The sequence below is a fragment of the Nerophis lumbriciformis genome, linkage group LG04, assembly GCF_033978685.3.
Source record: "Nerophis lumbriciformis linkage group LG04, RoL_Nlum_v2.1, whole genome shotgun sequence".
Taxonomy (NCBI): Eukaryota; Metazoa; Chordata; class Actinopteri; order Syngnathiformes; family Syngnathidae; genus Nerophis; species Nerophis lumbriciformis.
Genome location: NC_084551.2, coordinates 49148302 through 49169867, shown reverse-complemented (window position 1 = coordinate 49169867; position 21566 = coordinate 49148302).

The following is a 21566-nucleotide window of genomic DNA, read 5'->3' as shown; positions in this document are numbered from 1 at the left end:
CCGGCACTGGTGAGAATGCATTAAAAAAGAAAAACATATATAGCTGCTACATTGCTTCTGAGTTGGTGAAAGTGAATTCTAGATTATAAATCATGCCTCTTACATGGATAGTAGAAGCATGTTGCAATAAACCGAGAAGTTAGTCAACTTTTGTCGATAAAGACACAACAAGTTTGCAACACTTTTTTAAAACGCTTTCTGAGGATTATGATTAATAATTCATCTAAACCGGAAGATATAAACATCCCATCAGTCTGCATCCCAGTGAGAGCAGACATTGTACAGTAGGTGATTGTTTTATTATCATCGTAGTTTGTATTTCTTAGCAATACTGCTACACAATGCTTAGTGTTACACTAAAGCAGGATCTCTTTAGCACACAGCTTCTAAAACATGTGGATCATCCTCCTTATATTCAGCCTCAAAAATATAAGGTTCTAGATCATCATTTGTCCCAAAGTAGTCTTTCTTGTCTCTCATGAAGTCTGCCATGATTAGTAGTGTTGTTGTTGTTGTTGTTGAAGGGGAAAACGAACGTTGTTATGCGTGAGAATGCATTAAAAAAGACAAACATATTGAGCTGTTGCATCGCCTCTGAGTTGGTGAAAGTTAATTCCAGATTATAAATAATGCCTCTCACATGGATAGTAGAAGTATATTGCAATAAACCAAGAAGGTGGTCAACTTTTGGGGAGAAAGACACAAAAAGTTTGCGACACTTTTTTTAAAACGCTTTCTGAGGAGTAAGATGAATTCTTCATCCAAACCGGAAGATATAAACATCCCATCAGTCGGCATCCCAGCGAGAGCAGACATTGTACAGTGAGTGATTATTTTATTATGTTCAATGTTTGTATATCTTATTTAGCACTTAGCAATACTAAATAAATAAAATACTAAAGCTGGATCAGTTTAGCACACAGCTTCTAAAACTTGTAGATCATCCTCCTTATATTCAGCCTCAAAAATATAAGATTCTGGATCATCATTTGTCCCAAAGTAGTCTATGTTGTCTCTCATGAAGTCTGCCATGATTAGAAGTGTTGTTGTTGTTGTTGAAGGGGAAAGCGAACGTTGTTATGCGTGAGAATGCATTAAAAAAGAAAAACATATAGAGCTGCTACATTGCCTCCGAGTTGGTGAAAGTTTTAATTCTAGATTATAAATCATGCTTCTCACCTGGATAGTAGAACAATGTTGCAATAAACCAAGAAATTGGTCAACTTTTGTCGAGAAAGACACAAAAAGTTTGCAACACTTTTTTTAAACGCTTTCTGAGAATTATGATTAATTCTCCATCTAAACGGGAAGATATAAACATCCCATCAGTCGGCATCCCAGCGAGAGCAGACATTGTACAGTGAGTGATTGTTTTACTATGATCGTAGTTTGTATTTCTTAGCAATTCTGCTACACAATGCTTAATGTTTCACTAAAGCAGGATCTGTTTACTACACAGCTTCTAAAACTTGTTGCTCATCCTCTTTATATTCAGCCTCAAAAATATAAGGTTCTGGATCATCATTTGTCCCAAGGTAGTCTATGTTGTCTCTCATAAAGTCTGCCATTATTAGTAGTGTTGTTGTTGAAGGGGAAAGCGAACGTTGTTATGAATGAGAATGCATTAAAAAAGACAAACAAATTGAGCTGCTGCATTGCCTCTGAGTTGGTGAAAGTTAATTATAGATTATAAATCATGCCTCTCACATGGATAGTAGAAGTATGTTGCAATAAACCGATAAGTTAATCAACTTTTGTCGGGAAAGACACAAAAAGTTTGCGACACTTTTATGAAACGCTTTCTGAGGATTATGATTAATTCTTCATCTAAACGGGAAGATATAAACATCCCATCAGTCGGCATCCCAGCGAGAGCAAACATTGCACAGTGAGTGATTATTTTATTATTTTCATAGTTTGTATATCTTATTTGGCACGTAGCAATACTAAATAAATAAAATACTAAAGCTCAATCAGTTTAGCACACAGCTTCTATGACTTGTAGATCATCCTCCTTATATTCAGCCTCAAAAATGTAAGCTTCTGTATCATCATTTGTCCCAAAGTAGTCTTTGTTGTGTTTTTGTGAAGTCTGGCGAATGTTGTTATGCGTGAGAATGCATTAAAAAAGAAAAACATATATAGCTGCTACATTGCCTCTGAGTTGGTGAAAGTGAATTCTAGATTATAAATCATGCCTCTTACATGGATAGTAGAAGCATGTTGCAATAAACCGAGAAGTTAGTCAACTTTTGTCGAGAAAGACACAACAAGTTTGCAACACTTTTTTAAAACGCTTTCTGAGGATTATGATTAATACTTCATCTAAACCGGAAGATATAAACATCCCATCAGTCTGCATCCCAGTGAGAGCAGACATTGTACAGTAGGTGATTGTTTTATTATCATCGTAGTTTGTATTTCTTAGCAATACTGCTACACAATGCTTAGTGTTACACTAAAGCAGGATCTGTTTAGCACACAGCTTCTAAAACATGTGGATCATCCTCCTTATATTCAGCCTCAAAAATATAAGGTTCTAGATCATCATTTGTCCCAAAGTAGTCTTTCTTGTCTCTCATGAAGTCTGCCATGATTAGTAGTGTTGTTGTTGTTGTTGTTGAAGGGGAAAACGAACGTTGTTATGCGTGAGAATGCATTAAAAAAGACAAACATATTGAGCTGTTGCATCGCCTCTGAGTTGGTGAAAGTTAATTCCAGATTATAAATAATGCCTCTCACATGGATAGTAGAAGTATATTGCAATAAACCAAGAAGATGGTCAACTTTTGGGGAGAAAGACACAAAAAGTTTGCGACACTTTTTTTTAAACGCTTTCTGAGGAGTAAGATGAATTCTTCATCCAAACCGGAAGATATAAACATCCCATCAGTCGGCATCCCAGCGAGAGCAGACATTGTACAGTGAGTGATTATTTTATTATGTTCAATGTTTGTATATCTTAGTTAGCACTTAGCAATACTAAATAAATAAAATACTAAAGCTGGATCAGTTTAGCACACAGCTTCTAAAACTTGTAGATCATCCTCCTTATATTCAGCCTCAAAAATATAAGATTCTAGATCATCATTTGTCCCAAAGTAGTCTATGTTGTCTCTCATGAAGTCTGCCATGATTAGTAGTGTTGTTGTTGTTGAAGGGGAAAGCGAACGTTGTTATGCGTGAGAATGCATTAAAAAAGAAAAACATATAGAGCTGCTACATTGCCTCTGAGTTGGTGAAAGTTTTAATTCTAGATTATAAATCATGCTTCTCACCTGGATAGTAGAACAATGTTGCAATAAACCAAGAAATTGGTAAACTTTTGGCGAGAAAGACACAAAAAGTTTGTGACACTTTTTTTAAAACGCTTTCTGAGGAGTAAGATTAATTCTTCATCTAAACGAGAAGATATAAACATCCCATGAGTCGGCATCCCAGCGAGAGCAGACATTGTACAGTGAGTGATTGTTTTATTATGATCGTAGTTTGTATTTCTTAGCAATACTGCTACACAATGCTTAGTGTTTCACTAAAGCTGCATCTGTTTACTACACAGCTTCTAAAAATTGTGGACCATCCTCCTTATATTCGCCTCAAAAATATATATGGTTCTGGATCATCATTTGTCCCAAAGTAGTCATTGTTGTCTCTCATGAAGTCTGCCATGATTAGAAGTGTTTTTGTTGTTGAAGGGGAAAGCGAACGTTGTTTTGCGTGAGAATGCATTACAAAAGACAAACATATTTAGCTGCTGCATCGCCTTGGAGTTGGTGAAAGTTAATTCTAGATTATAAATCCTGCCTCTCACATGGATAGTAGAAGAATGTTGCAATAAACGGAGAAGTTGGTCAACTTTTGGCGAGAAAGACACAAAAAGTTTGCGACACTTTTATGAAACGCTTTCTGAGCATTATGATTAATTCTTCATCTAAACCGGAAGATATAAACATCCCATCAGTCGGCATTCCAGTGAGAGCAGACATTGTACAGTAAGTGATTGTTTTATTATGATCGTAGTTTGTATTTCTTAGCAATTCTGCTGCACAATGCTTATTGTTTCACTAAAGCAGGATCTGTTTACTACACAGCTTCTAAAAATTGTGGATCATCCTCCTTATGTTCAGCCTCAAAAATATATATGTTTCTGGATCATCGTTTGTCCCAAAGTAGTCTTTGTTGTCTCTCATGAAGTCTGCCATGATTAGAAGTGTTGTTGTTGTTGAAGGGGAAAGCACACGTTGTTATGCGTGAGAATGCATTAAAAAAGACAAACATATTGAGCTGCTGCATCACCTCTGAGTTGGTGAAAGTTAATTCTAGATTATAAATCATGCCTTTCACATAGATAGTAGAAGTATGTTGCAATAAACCGAGAAGTTAGTCAACTTCTGTCGGGAAAGACACGGAAAGTTTGCAACACTTATTTTCGGTAGGATTATGGAGTATGATTAATTTTTCATCTAAACGGGAAGATATAAACATCCCTTCAGCAAGAGCAGACATTGTACAGTGAGTGATTATTTTATTATGTTCATAGTTTGTATATCTTATTTAGCCCTTAACAATACTAATTAAATAAAATACTAAAGCTGTATTTGTTTAGCACACAGCTTCTAAAACTTGTAGATCATCCTCCTTATATTCAGCCTCAAAAATATAAGGTTCTGGATCATCATTTGTCCTAAAGTAGTCTTTGTTGTCTCTCATGAAGTCTGCCATGATTAGTAGAGTTGTTGTTGTTGAAGGGGAAAGCGAACGTTGTTATGCGTACTTAAAATGAATGCGCTTAAACCGAGCAAAATACGTAAATATTGCATGTTATGAATGTTACTAAATTACATATATACTTACAGCATTTACAGAAAAGAATGATGGAGGCTTTAAAATGTTTTTTAGAGCGCTTTGTAGGCGTAATAGAGCAACTTCCATTAGCTCCATTGTTAGCTGCCTTTTGCTAGCTTTTATTTATGAGTGAGAATGCATTAAAAAAGACAAATATATTGAGCTGCTGCATTGCCTTTGAGTTGGTGAAAGTTAATTTAGATTATAAGTCATGTCTTTCACATGGATAGTAGAAGCATGTTGCAATAAACCGATAAGTTAGTCAACTTTTGTCGGGAAAGACACAAAAAGTTTGCGACACTTTTATGAAACGCTTTCTGAGGATTATGATTAATTCTTCATCTAAATGGGAAGATATAAACATCCCATCAGTCGGCATCCCAGCGAGAGCAGACATTGCACAGTGAGTGATTATTTTATTATGTTCAGAGTTTGTATATCTTATTTGGCACGTAGAAATACTAAATAAATAAAATACTAAAGCTGAATCAGTTTAGCACACAGCTTCTAAAACTTGTAGGTCATCCTCCTTATATTCAGCCTCAAAAATGTAAGATTCTGGATCATCATTTGTCCCAAAGTAGTCTTTGTTGTCTTTCATGAAGTCTGGCGAATGTTGTTATGCGTGAGAATGCATTAAAAAAGAAAAACATATAGAGCTGCTGCATCGCCTCTGAGTTGGTGAAAGTTTTAATTCTAGATTATAAATCATGCCTCTCACCTGGATAGTAGAACAATGTTGCAATAAACCAAGAAATTGGTCATCTTTTGGCGAGAAAGACACAAAAAGTTTGCGACACTTTTTTTAAAACGCTTTCTGAGAAGTAAGATTAATTCTTCATCTAAACGGGAAGATATAAGCATCCCATCAGTCGACATCCAAGCGATAGCAGACATTGAACGATAAGTGATTGTTTTATTATTATCGTAGTTTGTATTTCTTAGCAATACTGTTACACAATGCTTAGTGTTTTACTAAAGCAGGATCTGTTTACTACACAGCTTCTAAAACTTGTTGATCATCCTCTTTATATTCAGCCTCAAAAATATAAGGTTCTGGATCATCGTTTGTCCCAAAGTAGTCTTTGTTGTCTCTCATGAAGTCTGCCATGATTAGTAGTAGTGTTGTTGTTGAAGGGGAAAGCGAACATTGTTATGAATGAGAATGCATTAAAAAAGACAAACAAATTGAGCTGCTGCATTGCCTCTGAGTTGATGAAAGTTAATTCCAGATTATAAATCATGCCTCTCACATGGATAGTAGAAGCATGTTGGAATAAACCGAGAAGTTGGTCAACTTTTGGCGAGAAAGACACAAAAAGTTTGCGACACTTTTATGATCACTTTCTGAGCACTATGATTAATTTTTCATCTAAACGGGAAGATATAAACATCCCATTAGTCGGCATCCCAGCGAAAGCAGACATTGTACAGTGAGTGATTATTTTATTATGTTCATAGTTTGTATATCTTATTTAGCACGTAGCAATACTAAATAAATAAAAGACTAAAGCTGAATCAGTTTAGCACACAGCTTCTAAAACTTGTAGATCATCCTCCTTATATTCAGCCTCAAAAATATAAGATTCTGGATCATAATTTGTCCCAAAGTAGTCTTTGTTGTCTTTCATGAAGTCTGGCGAACGTTGTTATGCGTGAGAATGCATTTAAAAAGAAAAACATATAGAGCTGCTACATTGCCTCTGAGTTGGTGAAAGTTAATTCTAGTTTATAAATCACGCCTCTCACCTGGATAGTAGAACAATGTTGCAATAAACTGAGAAGTTGGTCAACTTTTGGCGAGAAAGACACAAAAAGTTTGCGACACTTTTTTTAAAACGCTTTCTGAGGAGTAAGATTAATACTTCATCTAAACGGGTAAATATAAAGTGAGAGCAGACATTACAGAGTAAGTGATTGTTTTATTATCATCGTAGTTTGTATATCTTAGCAATACTGCTACACAATGCTTAGTGTTACACTAAAGCAGGATCTGTTTACTACACAGCTTGTAAAACTTGTTGATCATTCTCTTTATATTCAGCCTCAAAAATATAAGGTTCTGGATCATCATTTGTCCCAAAGTAGTCTTTGTTGTCTCTCATGAAGTCTGCCATGATTAGTAGTGTTGTTGTTGTTGAAGGGGAAAGCGAACGTTGTTATGCGTAAGAATGCATTAAAAAAGACAAACATATTGAGCTGCTGCATTGACTATGAGTTGGTGAAAGTAATTTCCAGATTATAAATCATGCCTCTCACATGGATGGTAGAAGCATGTTGCAATAAACCGAGAAGTTAGTCAGCTTTTGTCGAGAAAGACACAACAAGTTTGCGACACTTTTTTTAAAACGCTTTCTGAGGAGTAAGATTAATTCTTTATCTAAACGGGAAGATATAAACATCCCATCAGTCGGCATCCCAGCGATAGCAGACATTGTACAGTGAGTGATTGTTTTATTATTATTGTATTTTGCATTTCTTAGCAATACTGCTACACAATGCTTAGTGTTTCACTAAAGCTGCATCTGTTAACTACACAGATTCTAAAAATTGTGGATCATCCTCCTTATTTTCAGCCTCAAAAATATATATGGTTCTGGATCATCGTTTGTCCCAAAGTAGTCTTTGTTGTCTCTCTTGAAGTCTGCCATGATTAGAAGTGTTGTTGTTGTTGTTGAAGGGGAACGCGAACGTTGTTATGCGTGAGAATGCATTAAAAAAGACAAACATATTGAGTTGCTGAATTGCCTCTGAGTTGGTGAAAGTTAATCTAGATTATAAATCATGCCTCTCACATGGATAGTAGAAGCATGTTGCAATAAACCAAGAAGTTAGTCAACTTTTGTCGGGAAAGACACAAAAAGTTTGCAACACTTTTATAAAATGCTTTTTGAGTATTATGATTAACTCTTCATCTAAACGGGAAGATATAAACATCCCATCAGTCGGCATCCCAGTGGGAGCAGACATTGTAAAGTAAGTGATTGTTTTATTATCATCGTAGTTTGTATTTCTTAGCAATACTGCTACACAATTCTTAGTGTTTCACTAAAGCTGCATCTGTTTACTACACAGCTTCTAAAAATTGTGGATCATCCTCCTTATATTCAGCCTCAAAATTATATATTGTTCTGGATCATCATTTGTCCCAAAGTAGTCTTTGTTGTCTCTCATGAAGTCTGCCATGATTAGAAGTGTTTGTTGAAGGGGAAAGCGAACATTGTTATGCGTGAGAATGCATTAAAAAAGACAAACATATTGAGCTGCTGCATTGCCTCTGAGTTGGTGAAAGTTAATTCCAGATTATAAATCCTGCCTCTCACATGGATAGTAGAAGCATGTTGCAATAAACCGAGAAGTTGGTCAACTTTTGGCGAGAAAGACACAAAAAGTTTGCGATACTTTTATGAAACGCTTTCTGAGGATTATGATTCATTTTTCATCTAAACGGGAAGATATAAACATCCCATCAGTCGGCATCCCAGCAAGAGCAGACATTGTACAGTGAGTGATTATTTTTTTATGTTCATAGTTTGTATATCTTATTTAGCACGTAGCAATACTAAATAAATAAAATACTAAAGCTGAATCAGTTTAGCACACAGCTTCTAAAACTTGTAGACCATCCTCCTTATATTCAGCCTAAAAAATTTAAGATTCTGGATCATCATTTGTCCCAAAGTAGTCTTTGTTGTCTTTCATGAAGTGTGGCGAATGTTGTTTTGCATTAGAATGCATTAAAAAATAAAAACATATAGAGCTGCTACATTGACTCTGTGCTGGTGAAAGTTAATTCTAGATTATAAATCATGCCTCTCACCTGGATAGTAGAAGAATGTTGCAATAAACCAAGAAATTGGTCAACTTTTGGCGAGAAAGACACAAAAAGTTTGACACTTTTTTTAAAACGCTTTCTGAGGAGTAAGATTAATTGTTCATCTAAACGAGAAGATATAAACATCCCATCAGTCGGCATCCCAGCGAGAGCAGACATTGTACAGTGAGTGATTGTTTTATAATGATCGTAGTTTGTATTTCTTAGCAATACTGCTACACAATGCTTAGTGTTTCACTAAAGCTGCATCTGTTTACTACACAGATTCTAAAAATCGTGGATCATCCTCCTTATATTCAGCCTCAAAAATATATATGGTTCTGGATCATCATTTGTCCCAAAGTGGTCTTTGTCATCTCTCATGAAGTCTGGCATGATTAGTAGTGTTGTTGTTGTTGAAGGGGAAAGCGAACGTTGTTATGCGTGAGAATGCATTAAAAAAGACAAACATATTGAGCTGCTGCATCGCCTCTGAGTTGGTGAAAGTAAATTCTAGATTATAAATCATGCCTCTCACATGGATAGTAGAAGCATGTTGCAATAAACCGAGAAATTGGTCAACTTCTGGCGAGAAAGACACGGAAAGTTTGCAACACTTTTTTTCGGTAGGATTACGGAGTATGATTCATTTTTCATCTAAATGGGAAGATATAAACATCCCTTCAGTTGGCATCCCAGCGAGAGCAGACATTGTACAGTGAGTGATTATTTTATTATGTTCATAGTTTATATATCTTATTTAGCACTTAGCAATACTAAATAAATAAAATACTAAAGCTGGATCAGTTTAGCACACAGCTTCTAAAACTTGTGGATCATCCTCCTTATATTCAGCCTCAAAAATATATATGGTTCTGGATCATCATTTGTCCCAAAGTAGTCTATGTTGTCTCTCATGAAGTCTGGCATGATTAGAAATGTTGTTGTTGAAGGGGAAAGCGAATGTTGTTATGCGTGAGAATGCATTAAAAAATAAAAATAAATTGAGCTGCTGCATTGCCTCTGAGTTGGTGAAAGTTAATCTAGATTATAAATCATGCCTCTCACATGGATAGTAGAAGCATGTTGCAATAACCCGAGAAGTTAGTCAGCTTTTGTCGTGAAAGACACAAAAAGTTTGCGACACTTTTATAAAATGCTTTTTGAGGATTATGATTAATTCTCATCTAAATGGGAAGATATAAACATCCCATCAGTCGGCATCCAAGCGATAGCAGACATTGCACAGTGAGTGATTGTTTTATTATTATCGTATTTTGCATTTCATAGCATTATTGTTACACAATGCTAAGTGTTACACTAAAGCAGGATCTGTTTAGCACAAAGCTTCTAAAAATTGTGGATCATCCTCCTTATATTCAGCCTCAAAAATATAAATGGTTCTGGATCATCATTTGTCCCAAAGTGGTTTTTGTCATCTCTCATGAAGTCTGCCATGATTAGTAGTAGTGTTGTTGTTGAAGGAGAATGCGAACGTTGTTATGCGTCCTTAAAATGAATACGCGCCGTATGATTAAAATGAGCAAAATATGTAAATAATACATGTTATGAATGTAACTAAATTACATATATATTTACAATATGTACAGAAAACAATGATGGAGGCTTTTAAATATTTTTTAGAGCGCTTTATAGGCGTAATATAGCCACTTCCATTAGCTTCATTGTTAGCTGCCTTTTGCTAGCTTTCATTTATGAGTGAGAATGCATTAAAAAAAGACATGTCTTGCATAAGGATTGTAATTGATAGGCAAAATTCCAAAAAAAAGTGCAGTTCCCCTTTAATCTCGATGTGACTTTCAGGGATAAATAAAGGTTAAAAAAAACAAAAATTGACCAAAGTTATATACAAACCCCGTTTCCATATAAGTTGGGAAATTGTGTTGGATGTAAATATAAACGGAATACAATGATTTGCAAATCCTTTTCAACCCATATTCAATTGAATGCACTACAAAGACAAGATATTTGATGTTCAAACTCATACATTTTATTTAATTCAAATAATAATTAACTTAGAATTTCATGGCTACAACACGTGCCAAAGTAGTTGGGAAAGGGCATGTTTACCACTGTGTTACATGGCCTTTCCTTTTAACAACACTCAGTAAACGTTTGGGAACTGAGGAGACACATTTTTTAAGCTTCTCAGGTGCAATTCTTTCCCATTCTTGCTTGATGTACAGCTTAAGTTGTTCAACAGTCCGGGGGTCTGGGTTGTGGTATTTTAGGCTTCATAATGCGCCACACATTTTCAATGGGAGACAGGCCTGGACTACAGGCAGGCCAGTCTAGTACCCGCACTCTTTTACTATGAAGCCACGTTGATGTAACACGTGGCTTGGCATTGTCTTGCTGAAATAAGCAGGGGCGTCCATGGTAACGTTGCTTGGATGGCAACATATGTTGCTCCAAAACCTGTATGTACCTTTCAGCATTAATGGCGCCTTCACAGATGTGTAAGTTACCCATGTCTTGGGCACTAATACACCCACATACCATCACAGATGCTGGCTTTTCAACTTTGCGCCTATAACAATCCGGATGGTTCTTTTCCTCTTTGGTCCGGAGGACACGACGTCCACAGTTTCCAAAAACAATTTGAAATGTGGACTCGTCAGACCACAGAACACTTTTCCACTTTGTATCAGTCCATCTTAGATGAGCTCACGCCCAGCGAAGCCAACGGCGTTTCTGGGTGTTGTTGATAAACGGTTTTCGCCTTGCATAGGAGAGTTTTAACTTGCACTTACAGATGTAGCGACCAACTCTACTTACTGACAGTGGGTTTCTGAAGTGTTCCTGAGCCCATGTGGTGATATCCTTTACACACTGATGTCGCTTGTTGATGCAGTACAGCCTGAGGGATCGAAGGTCACGGGCTTAGCTGCTTACGTGCAGTGATTTCTCCAGATTCTCTGAACCCTTTGATGATATTACGGACCGTAGATGGTGAAATCCCTAAATTCCTTGCAATAGCTGGTTGAGAATGGTTTTCTTAAACTGTTCAACAACTTGCTCATGCATTTGTTGACAAAGTGGTGACCCTCGCCCCATCCTTGTTTGTGAATGACTGAGCATTTCATGGAATCTACTTTTATACCCAATCATGGCACCCACCTGTTCCCAATTTGCCTGTTCACCTGTGGGATGTTCCAAATAAGTTTTTGATGAGCATTCCTCAACTTTATCAGTATTTATTGCCACCTTTCCCAACTTCTTTGTCACGTGTTGCTGGCATCAAATTCTAAAGTTAATGATTATTTGCAAAAAAAAAAAAAAAAAAAGTATTAGTTTGAACATCAAATATGTTGTCTTTGTAGCATATTCAACTGAATATGTGTTGAAAATGATTTGCAAATCCTTGTATTCCGTTTATATTTACATCTAACACAATTTCCCAACTCATATGGAAACGGGGTTTGTATTTATAATATAATAAAAGGGTTAGCTTTCTGGAAATGTCACACCTGAAACAACTGAAGTTGAATAGTTGGGTTATAAAAATACTCTTTAAATAAAAAAAATAAAAAATTAAATATAGCAACACTGCTTGACTTCTTCAAATGAGTTGTTGAGGTTGATCAATAATATCTATAATAAGATGAAGTCAATATTTTTAAACTCAAACGTTGTTGCTTGTTGTCAACAACACCACACAAACCACAAACTGTCAGTCGAGACGCTGCAGGAAGTCAACAGCGCGATGGAGGTGACACCGGCCTTTTCACACCGTGTGTGTGTGTGTGTGTGTGTGTGTGTGTGTGTGTGTGTGTGTGTGTGTGTGTGTGTGTGTGTGTGTGTGTGTGTGTGTGTGTGTGTGTGTGTGTGTGCGTGTCGCCACTAAATCCACCATCTGCTGCAGAGAGCGTGACGCTCCTCACCATGACCAATGGCGTCATTAGTTGATTGAATAATTAGTCCAGGACTCACGTCTCGGCGAGCACGACGAACGTCTCCACTGCACCAACGCTAGTTTGTTTGTGTGTGTGTGTTCAGCTGCGGGCAAAGTGCGACGAGAGCTCATGTAACTTTCATGACCCGCACATGACGACAAACACGGAGTGGGCGGGACTTAATTTAAGCTGTTTAGACATGACGCGGACGTGACGGAGGACTTGAAACATGTCTTCCACTTCCTGTCAAACTTTTTAAAAACAACCTGGAGAAGCGACACTGGCAAACACGTGTGACCTTTTGACCCAGTCCTAAGTGAACCATCTCGCACGGGTTCAACTGGGTTCCGACACGTGACGAACGAGGAACTACTAACATGACGGGACTGATAAGTGGTAGATAACTTTTGACCGTCACGTCCGTAAACTTTTGAGCACGTTTATACACCGTGACTAGAGGAGCGAGACACGTTGTGAACTTTGACCTCAGCCCACTTGCATTGACTCTGAATCCAAGAGCCATAGAGTTCTTGCACTCATTCGTCATGAATGAAGGGGATCAGTTGAAGAAGTCTTCCATCTCAGACCCATGAAGCCCGTTTTTTGCCACTAAAAAAATACTTCAATGGTAAGATGTAGTTATGAGATAATTATTAGATAAAAAGTCATAATTATGAGATAAATTCCAAATTATGGGATAAAAAGTCACAATTATGGGATAAAAAGTCATAGTTATGTGATTAAAAAGTCATAAATATCAGATAAAAAGTCATAGTTATGTGATACAAAGTCATAATTATGAGATAAAAAGTCATAATTTTGGGATAAAAAATCATAATTATGAGATAAAAAGTCATAAGTATCAGATACAAAGTGATAGTTATGTGATAAAAAGCCATAAGTATGTGATAAAAAGTCATAATTATGAGATAAAAAGTCATAGTTATGAGATGAAAAGTCATAGTTATGAGATAAAAAGTCATAGTTATGAGATAAAAGGTTATATGAGATAAAAAGTCATTTATGTGATAAAAAGTCATAATTATGAGATAAAAAAGTGATAGTTATGTGATAAAAAGTCATAGTTATGAGATAAAAAGTCATAAGTATGAGATATAAAGTCAGTTATGAGATAAAAGTCAAAATTATGGGATAAAAAGTCACAGTTATGTGATTAAAAAGTCATAAATATCAGATAAAAAGTCATAGTTATGTGATACAAAGTCATAATTATGAGATAAAAAGTCATCATGGGATAAAAATATCATAGTTATGAGATAAAAAGTCATAAGTATCAGATACAAAGTCATAGTTATGAGATAAAAAGTCATAGTTATGTGATAAAAAGTCATAGTTATGAGATAAAAGGTTATATGAGATAAAAAGTCATTTATGTGATAAAAAGTCATAATTATGAGATAAAAAAGTGATAGTTATGTGATAAAAAGTTATAGTTATGAGATAAAAAGTCATAAGTATGAGATAAAAAGTCAGTTATGAGATAAAACTCAAAAATATGGGATACAAAGTCACAGTTATGTGATTAAAAAGTCATAAATATCAGATAAAAAGTCATAGTTATGTGATACAAAGTCATAATTATGAGATAAAAAGTCATCATGGGATAAACATATCATAATTATGAGATAAAAAGTCATAAGTTTCAGATACAAAGTCATAGTTATGTGATACAAAGTCATAATTATGAGATAAAAAGTCATCATGGGATAAAAATATCATAATTATGAGATAAAAAGTCATAAGTATCAGATACAAAGTCATAGTTATGAGATAAAAAGTCAGGTATGTGATAAAAAGTCATAATTATGAGATAAAAAGTCATAAGTATGAGATAAAAAGTCAATTATGTGGTAAAAAGTCATAGTTATGAGATAAAAAGTCATAGTTATGAGATAAAAAGTCACAGTTATGAGATAAAAAGTCAGTTATGAGATAAAAAGTCAAAATTATGAGATTAAGTCATAATTATGAGATAAAAAGTCGTAGTTATGAGATCAAAAGTCTAAATTCTGAGATTAAAAGTCATAGTTATGAGCTAAACAGTCATTTATGTGATAAAAAGTCATAATTATGAGATAAAAAAGTGATAGTTATGTGATAAAAAGTCATAGTTATGAGATAAAAGTCATAATTATGAGATACAAAGTCATAGTTATGAGAAAAAAGTCATAGTTATGAGATAAAAGTCATAGTTATGAGATAAAAAAATAATCGTTATGAGATAAAAAGTCAGTTATTGATACAAAGTCAGTTATGAGATAAAAAGTCAAATTTATGAGATTAAGTCATAATTATGAGATAAAAAGTCTAAATTCTGAGATTAAGTTAGTTATGATATAAAAAGGTCATAATTATGAGATATAAAGTTATAGTTATGTGATACAAAGTCATAATTATGAGAGAAAAAGTTCTAATTATGAGATAAAAAGTCATAAATATGAGATACCAAAGCATAGTTCTGAGATAAAGTCATAGTTATGAGATAAAAAGTCATAGTTATGAGATAAAAAGTCATAATAATGAGATATAAAGTTATAGTTATGTCATACAAAGTCATAATTATGAGAGAAAAAGTCATAATTATGAGATAAAAAGTCATAAGTATGAGATACCAAAGCATAGTTATGAGATAAAAAGTAATAGTTATGAGATAAAAAGTCATAATTATGAGATTAGTCATAGTTTTGAGATAAACAGTCATAGTTATGTGATAAAAAGTCATAATTATGAGATAAAAAGTCATAATTATGAGATTAGTCATAGTTTTGAGATAAACAGTCATAGTTATGTGATAAAAAGTCATAATTATGAGATAAAAAGTCATAGTTGTGACATAACAAGTCATAGTCATGTGATAAAAGGTCATAGTTATGTGAGATTAAGTCATAGTTATGAGATTAAAAAGTCATAGTTATGATATAAAAAGTCGGTTATGTGATAAAAAGTCATAGTTATGAGATACAAAAGTCTTTGTTATGAGATAAGAAAATCAAAATTATGAGATAGTAGTTATAAGATAGTTATAATTATTAAATAAAAAGTTATAATCATGAGGTAAAAAGTCATAAATATGAAATAAAAAGTCATAATCATGAGTTAAAGTCATAGTTTTATAATAAAATGTCTTGATTATGAAATAAAATGGCATAGTCATGAGATTAAAAATCATATTATTAAAATAAAAATTCAATTAAGAGATAAAAAGTTATAGTTATGAGATAAAAATTCGAGATTAGGAGGTAAAGTATAAATTATGAGATAAAAAAATCGAGATTAGGAGATAAAATACAAATGATGAGATATAAAGTTATAGTTATGAGATAACAAATGGAGAATAGGAGATAAAGTACACATGATGAGATCACACAGAGACGAGTGAAGAAACAACACATCTCTTTTTTCTATTTGTATCTAATCATTTATTACTTTTTATCTCATAACTATGACTTTCAATCTTAGAATTATGACTTTTTATCTCATAACTATGACTTTTTACCTCATAACAATGACGTTTTATCTCATAATTCCGACTTTCTCATTTCATTATTTTAACTTTGCATCTTGTAATAAGGTTTTTATCGGATAATTATGACTTTTTATCTCATAATTATGACTTTTGAGCTCATAATTGTGATTTTTTTACCTCATCATTTCCAATATTTACCTCATAATTATGATTTTTGATCTCATCATTTCAACTTTATCTTAAAACATTGCATTCTCATCAAGTTTTTATTTCATAATTCACTTTATGTCCCATCATTTAGACTTTTTTATATCATCATAAATTTTTTATTTGATAGTTTTGACGTTTCACCTCACAATTGTAACTTTTCATCTCATATTTATTAGTTTTTATTTCCTCTTATTAGCTTTCTTATCCAACCATTTCGACCTTATTACTCGTAATTATGACTTTTTATTTCATATATTCGAATTTTTGTCTTATATTTATGACTTTATATCATAATTTTGACTTTCTTTCTTATAATTACGGTTCTCTCTCACAATTACAACATTTATCTTATAGTTGTGACTTTTTAACCACAAAATTTTGACTTTTTTTCTAATTATGATTATTATATGATTGATGTTACTAGATACTTTTTGGATACTGTATGTGTTAGCAATATGCAACTATACATATTTGATACGTGTCTATACTGACAAATGTGCTATTTTACATATGTCTAGCTCGTGTGCTATGGTGTGCTTAGCTGTTGTGTAGCTGCTATAGTAGGCTATAGGCTACATTTTGTGAATAACTTTACTAAAAGAGAAGAAAAGACCAACCCTGTGTGCCTATTGGAGGACATTTAGGTGTGAACTTGTTTTTTTTTTCTCTTTTTGCCGGTATCGGACCGATGATGCGGACACGTTTGTTACTGGACACTTTGTAATACACTTTTGCCTTAGAGACTTTGTATGTTTTAGCAATATGCAACTATACATATTTGATACGTGTCTATATTGACAAATGTGCTCTTTGACATACGTCTAGCTCGTGTGCTATCGTGTGCTTAGCTGTTGTGTAGCTGCTATAGTAGGCTATAGGCTATATTTTGTGAATAACTTTTCTAAAAGAGATTAAAAGATCAACCTTGTGTGAACTTGTTTTTTTCCCCCTCTTTTTGCCAGTCTCGGATCAGGACACCCCGAGAATGTGATGCGGACACGTTTGTTACTGGACACTTTTTAATACACTTCTGCCTTGGAGACTTTGTATGTGTTAGCAATATGCAACTATACATACTTGATATGTGTCTACACTGGCAAATGTGCTCTTTTACATATGTCTAGCTTGTGTGCTATCATGTGCTTAGCTGTTGTGTAGCTGCTATAGTAGATTATAAGATACAATTTGTGAATAACTTTACTAAAAGAGAAGAAAAGATCAACCTTGAGTCCTTATTGGAGGACATTTATGTTTGAACTTGTTTTTTTCTCTCTCTTTTTGCTGGCATCCGACCGTTATTTAATACGAGTATCAGATCAAGTGAGTAATGCGGACACGTTTGTTACTGGACACATTTTAATACACTTCTGCCTTGGAGACTTTGCATGTGTTAGCAATATGCAACTATACATATTTGATACGTGTCTATATTGACAAATGTGATATTTTACATATGTCTAGCTTGTGTGCTATGGTGTGCTTAACTGTTGTGTAGCTGCTATAGTAGATTATAGGCTACATTTTGTGAATAACTTTACTAAAAGAGAAGAAAAGACCAACCTTGAGTCCTTATTGGAGGACATTTAGGTGTGAAATAATTTTTTTTCTCTCTTTTTGCTGGCATCCGACCGTTATTTAATACGAGTATCAGATCAAGTGAGTAATGCGGACACGTTTGTTACTGGATACTTTTTAATACACTTCTGCCTTGGAGACTTTGTATGTGTTAGCAATATGCAACTATACATATTTGATACGTGTCTATATTGACAAATGTGCTATCTTACATATGTCTAGCTTGTGTGTTATATTGTGCTTAGCTGTTGTGTAGCTGCTATACTAACCTATAGCGGAGCATGTTTACTTTTTGTGAATAACTTTACTAAAAGAGAAGGAAAGACCAACCTTGTGTGCCTATTGGAGGACATTTAGGTGTGAACTTGTTTTTTTTTGTTCTCTTTTTGCCGGTATCGGACCGATGATGTGGACACGTTTGTTACTGGACACTTTGTAATACACTTCTGCCTTGGAGACTTTGTATGTGTTAGCAATATGCAACTATACATATTTGATATGTGTCTATATTGACAAATGTGCTCTTTTACATATGGCAAGCTCGTGGGCTATATTGTGTTTAGCTGTTGTGTAGCTGCTATACTAACCTATAGCCGAGCATGTTTACTTCTTGTGAATAACTTTACTAAAATAGAAGAAAAGACAAACTTTGTGTGCCTATTGGAGGACATTTAGGTGTGAACTTGTTTTTTTTTTTCTCTTTTTGCCGGTATCGGCCCGATGATGCAGACACGTTTGTTACTGGACACTTTTTAATAAATTTCTGCCTTGGAAACTTTGTATGTGTTAGCAATATGCAACTATACATATTTGATACTTGTCTATATTGACAGATGTGCTCTTTTACATATGTCTAGCTCGTGTGCTATGGTGTGCTTAGCTGTTGTGTAGCTGCTATACTAACCTATAGCCGAGCATGTTTACTTCTTGTGAATAACTTTACTAAAAGAGAAGACAAGACACACTTTGTGTGCCTATTGGAGGACATTTAGGTTTTAATTTTTTATTTTGTTTCTCTCTTTTTGCCGGTATCGGACCGATGATGCGGACACGTTTGTTACTGGACACTTTTTAATACACTTCTGCCTTGGAGACTGTATGTTTTAGCAACATGCAACTATACATATTTGATACGTGTCTATATTGACAAATGTGCTCTTTTACATATGTCTAGCTTGTGTGCTATTGTGTGCTTAGCTGTTGTGTAGCTGCTATAGTAGGTTATAGGCTACATTTTGTGAATAACTTTTCTAAAAGAGATTAAAAGATCAACCTTGTGTGAACTTGTTTCCCCCCCCCCCTCTTTTTGCCAGTCTCGGATCAGGACACCCCGAGAATGTGATGCGGACACGTTTGTTACTGGACACTTTTTAATACATTTATGCCTTGGAGACTTTGCATGTGTTAGCAATATGCAACTATACATATTTGATACGTGTCTATATTGACAAATGTGCTATTTTACATATGTCTAGCTCGTGTGCTATGGTGTGCTTAGCTGTTGTGTAGCTGCTATAGTAGATTATAGGCTACAATTTGTGAATAACTTTACTAAAAGAGAAGAAAAGACCAACCTTGAGTCCTTATTGGAGGACATTTAGGTGTGAACTTGTTTTTTTCTCTCTCTTTTTGCTGGCATCCGACCGTTATTTAATACGAGTATCAGATCAAGTGAGTAATGCGGACACGTTTGTTACTGGATACTTATTAATATACTTCTGCCTTGGAGACTTTGTATGTGTTAGCAATATGCAACTATACATATTTGATGCGTGTCTATATTGACAAATGTGCTCTTTTACATATGTCTAGCTCGTGTGCTATGTTGTGCTTAGCTGTTGTGTAGCTGCTATACTAACCTATAGCGGAGCATGTTTACTTTTTGTGAATAACTTTACTAAAAGAGAAGGAAAGACCAACCTTGTGTGCCTATTGGAGGACATTAAGGTGTGAACTTTTTTTTTTTTTTTCCCTTTTTGCCGGTATCGGACCGATGATGCGGACACGTTTGTTACTGGACACTTTTTAGTACACTTCTGCATTGGAGACTTTGTATGTGTTAGCAGTATGCAACTATACATATTTGATACGTGTCTATATTGACAAATGTGCTCTTTGACATACGTTTAGCTCGTGTGCTATCATGTGCTTAGCTGTTGTGTAGCTGCTATAGTAGGCTATAGACTACAATTTGTGAATAACTTTACTAAAAGAGAAGAAAAGACCAACTTTGAGTCCTTATTGGAGGACATTTAGGTGTGAACTTGTTTTTTTCTCTCTCTCTTTGCTGGCATCCGACCGTTATTTAATACGAGTATCAGATCAAGTGAGTAATGCGGACACGTTTGTTACTGGATACTTTTTTATATACTTCTGCCTTGGAGACTTTGTATGTGTTAGCAATATGCAACTATACATACTTGATACGTGTCTATATTGACAAATGTGCTCTTTTACATATGTCTAGCTCGTGTGCTATGGTGTGCTTAGCTGTTGTGTAGCTGCTATACTATCCTATAGCCGAACATGTTTACTTCTTGTGAATAACTTTACTAAAATAGAAGAAAAGACAAACCTTGTGTGCCTATTGGAGGACATTTAGGTGTGAACTTTTTTTTTCTTTTTTCTTTTTGCCGGTATCGGCCCGATGATGCGGACACGTTTGTTACTGGACACTTTTTAATACATTTCTGCCTTGGAGACTTTGTATGTGTTAGCAATATGCAACTATACATATTTGATACGTGTCTATATTGACAAATGTGCTCTTTTACATATGTCTAGCTCGTGTGCTATGGTGTGCTTAGCTGTTGTGTAGCTGCTATACTAACCTATAGCGGAGCATGTTTACTTTTTGTGAATAACTTTACTAGAAGAGAAGAAAAGACAAACTTTGTGTGCCTATTGGAGGACATTTAGGTGTGAACTTTTTTTTTCTTCTCTTTTTGCCGGTATCGGACCGATGATGCGGACACGTTTGTTACTGGACACTTTTTAATACACTTCTGCCTTGGAAACTTTGCATGTGTTAGTAATATGCAACTATACATATTTGATACGTGTCTATATTGACAAATGTGCTATTTTACTTACGTCTAGCTTGTGTGCTATCGTGTGCTTAGCTGTTGTGTAGCTGCTATAGTAGGCTATAGGCTACATTTTGTGAATAACTTTACTAAAAGAGAAGAAAAGACCAACCTTGTGTGCCTATTGGAGGACATTTAGGTGTGAACTTGGTTTTTTTTATTCTCTTTTCGCGGATATCAAACTGATATCAAACTGATACGAGTCTCGGAACAGGACGCCTTGAGTGAGTTCACTATCACAAGTCAAAAGAAGGACTCGCAAGGTGTGAAGAGTATGTTATTGTTTTTTAAGCACCTCAAAGCGTCTAAAAAAGTATCAATATTGCATGTATTCCTCCACGTGGCAACAAAAGGGCGTAAAAAAGGCGGCGAGATCATCAGCATTAATTGGATAGCGAGGGAGGACGGGAACCTTTGTGGCCATAAAACCCCAAAATAAATAGTTGGGAGGTGAAACTCGGGGAGGAGACGGGCGGTCGTAAATCGTGGAGTAATGACACGCTTAGCCATAAATGACTAAACAAGGGGCCATTAAGGCACGCATGACTTCTCCTGATGTCTGTGCAGCAGATGTTAATAATTCCTCCATAATGGAGGAGAAGGAGAACGGGAAGGGGAACGCGCCTCGCCGC